We start from the raw sequence: 6,650 nt of genomic DNA on the forward strand, positions 1-6,650 counted from the left end.
TATTTTTAGGGAAGAAATGCAAATACAAGGAAATCTGCATGTCATTGTGGGTACCACTAGCTGCCATAGGGCCAAGCAACTAGCAGCCACCATCAGCTGGAAGGTAGGAGGTGAAAGTGGTGGGCTAGCATCTCTAAGATGTTCCTCTTCATTGTCTCCAAGATCTGACAGCACCAAGAAGTCAAAATGTAGGGAAGAACAACATTAAGCTGGAACAACCCCATCTCTTCCAACCAGCCCTACCCTAGTATCATCTGATGAATTCTTAAACATAAACTGCTTTGGGAGCCATGACTCTCACGGCTGAAAACCTGGTTATAAATGAATAAATAGAAGAAGGGATTAGCCATACTATTACCAATTTTAAGCCTTCAATGACATACACGTACGTGTGTGTGTGTGTGTGTGTGTGAGAGAGAGAGAGAGAGAGAGAGAGAGAATATCTTAAAAAGTATTTTGGTTAAAATGCCAACATAGCAGTTACTTAATAAAAGAGCAACTGAAGAACAGAAATCCTAAGGTCAGAAGAAATCTCAATTTATTTGAAGCCCATACAAAAATACACAATGCACATTAAAAGTCATGTTGATGTCATCTGACTTACAATATATAAAGCCTACAGTATATACATTTTTTTTTAAAAAAGTTGACCTTTAATAATAGAATTCTCACTTTTTGCAAATAAATTCTATATAGGAAAAGTATTGAAGATTAACAGCATAGAAAATAAACTATATAGTAAGAATCTTGTTACCCTCCCCAGTGTATGCAATATCTCATAGAACTTGGCACTAAAATGGTATAATCTATAAAATGCAAATCTGCTAAGAACTATTTTATGTGGTGGTAAATCTATCCAGTAGATTAAAACACAAACTAAACTAAACATCATCTCTGTACTAACAAATACCCTGAGAGCAACTGCCTCAGTACAGGAAAAAACAAGAATCTGAGATTGATGTGTCAGAACTTCAGTCTAAACAGATTCAATATGCAAACATATTATGCAAATATATCTGCACAAAATAATTAGCATAAATTATCTTGTGTTTTTTCAGAATTTGGTACTTTTTGGCAGGACTCTGGTGCAGGGGAAGAAAGATGACAAGTGGACAGAGGCAGATGTGTGGTAAGTAATCCCATAGTTGGCTGCTGGAATCTTGCCTACCAGATGCTGCCCATTTATCCAACAATTGTGTGTTCTAAAACCTGTACACTCCAGCAGAACACTAATGATTTGGCTTCCTGCTCCTAGATCAAGTTCTATTGACAGAAGTTAATATCCATGTAGTATAATTAAGATCTGGATGCAAGGCTGCAAGCCTAATAAGCAGACTTGCATTGAAACGAGCAAGACTTGCTTCTATGTAAATGGCTTTAGGGGCCATTTTGGTCTAGATGACAGCCACAATCGGAACGGGGTCACACTGAAAGCATGCCCATCGTGATGTCACTAGATGATGCGACATCCCAGGGCATTGCAGGACTTCCCTTAATTGCATGAGAAGCATCTGAATTGCCCCTGCACACACACACACGCTCGCGCTCTTGTGTGCGCGCTCTCTCTGGTTTTGGAGCACATGTGGAGGAGCAATTCAGATGAACACCCTCCTCACGCAATTAAGGAACACCCTGACAGCATGTCATGATATCCTCCAACAATGCTGGACTGGCACACTCAGCATGACGCTGTCCTGATTGTGTTGCAGCCAGTGTCTCATCCAAACTAGCTCTAGGATGGGCTGCTATAGGTGTTAAGTACTGGCCACAAACCAACTGATACAATCCATGAAATCTGAAGATTTTCTTATGTAGAACTTAGTGCACTCAATTTGTTTTAGTGGTTAGGGTCAAAGGGACCTCGACAGTAGCCTGAGATACCATGTTGGTAGCTGTAGGGGAAAGGGGCAGAAGTACAGACACCTTTTCTGCTCCACTAATGGAAGGTGTCTCCATGTGGTTTCTGGGATCTGTTGTGGGTAAGCCGAGGGGGCTTCCCTTCCCACCCTTGTTCGGAAGCCCCCTCGGCTTACCCACAACAGATCCATTCCTCTGCAGTCACCAGCACACTTCCCGCACCATTGCTTAAAGGTCCATTTTCCACCTGGGAGGGCGGTAAAAAGGGGATAATTGCTTCTACTAACAATTTTTGTTCTAGGTGTGCTGCTGTGGAAATGGAAAATTATTTCTTTCAGCTCTTCCACTTCATATTGTGAAGCATATTCGAAGTTACTGTATTGGCTAAAGAACAAAGATGTTTCATTTGACTCGGTTAAAATAGAAGTTGCAGAACCCCATCCTTTATGTATATAAAATACTGCCCTTTTAAACCTTTCCAGTGCAACTTTCAAAGGTGGAGAGGCTCCATAGCTACTAAGGGGAATGTCCTCACACCCACTGCTATTCCACTTATTCCCAATAATGGGAATAATCCAGCAGGATTTAAAGGGGCTTGGAAGATATGAAATTACCACCTGTTGCTTAGACAGGCGGCTTACTATGCACCACCATCTCCGTGTGCCTTTCTTTACATGGAGGACTAGTTTTCTCAGAAATGGTCCATTTTTAACGCTATTCTGGATTCCAGGATATTTCAATATCTAGCCTTTACATCAAAGGTTAACTAGATTAACTTAAAGTACTCTCTACTAGAATTGCATTTAAGAAGGAGAAAGAACACACCACAGGAAGTCCTCAATTATCGCAGGGGTTAAACTCTCTATGACCACTGTGAATGCCAAAACCGCAATAATTGAAATGTGTCTATGGGAATGATTGGGTTAGGTTCCGCAGTACATGAAAAAGTGCTTTTAAAAAGTGGGGAAATAAGAGTATAGCTCTGTACCTTAACCTCTCCAGCTCCTCTAGTAATGCCCCCGCCCCATCCTCTGAATTCTGCCAAAAAATCCTCCAAATTCTAGGGAAATCCCAACATGGCTCCACACTGCCTCCAGATGTGCATCCAAGATGGAAATGCCACCAGAAGTGTGAAACACGTGCACAGGAACCACGAATGGCCAAAATTCACCCCCACAATAATGGAACCCCGATGTGTGTATACATAGCCTAACTGTGAATAGCCGAAACACCAATGGAGAACCTGCAGTCTAGGATCTTCTATATTCCTTAATCTGTTCATGCACCTACTATCTTAGTTTTTAAAACAGGGACATGTTCACATCTTATATTACCAACTTTACTAAAATAGGTGCAGAAAGAAAAACTTATGCAATTCAGGCTGTAATAATTCTTTTAACTGCTATCTTATATATTACGTGTTTTACATTGAAGGTTACTTAGTGCACAGTGTCAGAATGCAAAGATCTGGATAGTGATCCACTGACAGTCACAAAAGTGGGTTCTGCGCATGCACAGACCAATTTTGGGATAGTTACATCTGTTACAGGTAAGCAACCTGTTTTTCAAAGTACAATATGTTTTATGGGCAGCACTTTTAACAACTGACTTTACAACCCAAACATATGAAGCTAGTCTTCACCATCTGATCACCAGTCGTCTTTGCCAAGTACTATCTAGTAGGGATGTGCAAATCCTTTTGACTCAAAATGGTTAGTTTTGAGTGTCTTGAGCTCAAAACAAAACACCCTTAAAATAAAGGGCCTGTTGTTAGCCTGGAAAAAAACCCATTTCGAGTCAAAACCTTTCAAGTGCCATTTTGGAGGCCTGTTTTTCCCTTGCTGATTGTCTTTCTGGCATTGGCTTGCAATCTCCTTGCTGCTTGGTTGGCTGGTTACCATACAAATCAAATGTTGTCATGGGCAACTGTGCCCCCATTGGCTGGGGAAGGAGGAGGGAGCTCAAAGGAGGAAGTTGCTCTATATAAGCTTATGGCTATACTTCAGGGCTGCTCAACTTTGGCCTCCTGGAGATGCTGGCCTACAATTCTCATAATCCTTGGCTACTGGGCAGTGTGGCTGGGGATTATGAGACAGATCATGGGAGTTATCAGAGGCTAACCGAGGCTTCAATGTGCTGCGGAATCATTATGTTTAGGGTAGATTCTGACTTGGAGGCTGGGGGGCCTAAGTTAAGCAGGCCTGCTATACTTGATGCTTTGTGCTAATCTGTGAGCGTAATGAAGGAATTGAATACTTGTTGCTAAGGGTGCTGCTGTGGCAGCTGTTGCAATGCTATGAAGTAAGGAGACATGATTGTGTGTGAGAGAGCAACTTGTGCCAATGACTGCAGTGCAGGCACTGGCTGGCAGTGGATTCTGGGTTAGTGATTCGTTTTTGGCCATTTTTTGACTGTCTTTGAAATGTGCATTCTGTGTTGGAACAGATTACCTTTTAATATATGCTTCAGTGTTTTTCAAGGCAGGATTGCAAATTGCAATGCTAAACTTGTGTGCATGCACTCTGTAAAAGCAGCTTATTCTGGCCACAGGGAATAATGGGGAAACTCTAACACCCCATTGTTCCCCATGGGTAGTGCCTAGGGACACCAAAGTGGGTTGGGTGGTAGGGCATGATGGTGCTACTTAGCACCCAACCCACTAAAGAAATGGGCAAGCAGCAATCTGAAACAAATTTGTTTCAAATTGCCTGCTTGCCCATTTCTTTTGTTGGGTGGTAGGTAACACCCATCTTGCCCTACCACCCAACCAACTTTGGTGTCCCTAAGGAGCTACGCATGGGGATAATTTCAAGTTTTCCAATTGTTCCCTATGGCCAAAACACGTTTCGTTTCGTTGACACAACCGGATCGACCGCTGTTTAGATGAAATGTTTTGGCCATCTGTGTGTTGTTTCAAGCATGAAACAACACAAAATCTATTTTGTACACATCCCTACCAGTGTTCCCTCTAACTTTTTTTATCTGTGTGCAGAATGAGTTTTGTTTTGGGTGACAGTATCAAGGCAGGGTGCACGCATGTACATTCAGAGTGGGGCCTTCCTGAGTCAACCTGAGTGGGATCTAAAATTAACTGAGTGGACATCAAAAAGCTTGTGAGCGGGCACATGTACGCACTCATTAGAGGGAACACTGATCCCTACTGTCTACACCAACTCTCCAGTGTCTTAGGTAGAGGTTCTTTCTTAGCCTTGCTGCATGAGACCATTTAATTAGAGATGTCAGGGATTGAACCTGGTCCCTGTTTGTTCAGAATGCTACTTGCAAAGAAGAGAGCACATTTTTAGGCTCTGCAAAGATAAACCCCTGAATAGAAATAAGCATTAAGAATGTAAATGGACTTGTACTGTTTCCCTTGCCAAAATTGATGGGACAAAAGATCAATGGTTGTGAATATGACATCTAAACTAAACTATATAACTGGCATGAAATCTCAACTTCATTGCTAGATAGGTCTCTCAGTAATCCTGAACCTTCTCTCTACTTTTTCAGCCTGCAGTACATGGACCCGAAAAGAATTGTGTGAACAAATGAACAAAGCACTACCATGCATGGGAGAAGCCACTGATCTTTTGTTCTTTGTGAGACAGTGCTTTATGAAGTCTCTCTAAAAATCTCCTGACTTGGGAGGAGATAGTACCTGAAAGGCAAAGTTCCTATTCAGTGATGCACAGATAGTTTCTTCACCTTCTTTGAAGACTTGCGTAATACATAAAGATATGAAGACGCAAATTTGTAGTACATGTGCACTATATGAGACTGACTTCTTAAAATAACAGATTAAAGACACTTTTGTTGGGTTATTTGTATGATTTCCTATCTGTTAAGTTAGCCTTGGTTTATTTCCTTTTTGTCTTAGTAGCCAGGTACTGACTTACATCAACCAGGTTTTTCCTTTTTAAAAGAGAAGATTCCAATTCTCAGCACTACAAGAACTGCAGTGATTGAAACAAAGCATCAAATATTGAGAAAACTTATGGATTATGATTTCAGTGTTCTACTAGTTAATGAAAACTTATAAATGGGTATGTGTGCCTCAATTCTATGGAAGAGCAAGAAAAGCATAGAATATGATGGGTGTGCAACAACTTGAAAATTTAACAAGTATCTCGCTCTTATAGGCAAATATACACGAGTGTGTATAGGTCAACAGCTAGTGAAATCTCAAAAGCCAGAGTAGTGGCCAAATGAGATTTCTAGTTGGAACTTCACTGCCTGGTTTACCTCGCTCCTCCTACAATGAATAAAACCATTAAACTATACAAAAACAGTTAAGTACATATTCAATCTTAACCTATGCAAATTCACCATTCAGCTTTGTTTGGTACAAAATTCAGATTGCCTAGACATTGTTATTGCTTGACATCCAGGCTAATGTGCTGGTGGAAGTGTGTTTTCCTTCATGCATATCGGGAGGGATGATTTTTGGTGATATTCTCCCCACTTCTTCTGCAGGTACATGTGCCTCCTGAAAACTATGCCAGGCTGTGAGACCCTCAGGCACATGTTTTTAGAAGGCCTAGATGGCTGCAGAGGTAAAGAGCGAAAGATGTTCCCCGCCCCCTTGTATGACAAAATGCACATTTCTAGTGTGCAATGCTAGTCTGGATGTCAGCCATTATTATGAAGCACAGAGTACATGCAGACCTGCCTATAAACGTTCCCTGCTTCTGCAGCTTTCCCAAAGCTACCTTGATCCACAAGCCACTAAAGGTCTTAACTACACTTTATATACCAGTGATTCCCTAGGGGAAAGTTGCTTTGGGGAAAGAAAG

Source organism: Hemicordylus capensis, chromosome 4 (assembly GCF_027244095.1).
Source record: "Hemicordylus capensis ecotype Gifberg chromosome 4, rHemCap1.1.pri, whole genome shotgun sequence".
Taxonomy (NCBI): domain Eukaryota; kingdom Metazoa; phylum Chordata; class Lepidosauria; order Squamata; family Cordylidae; genus Hemicordylus; species Hemicordylus capensis.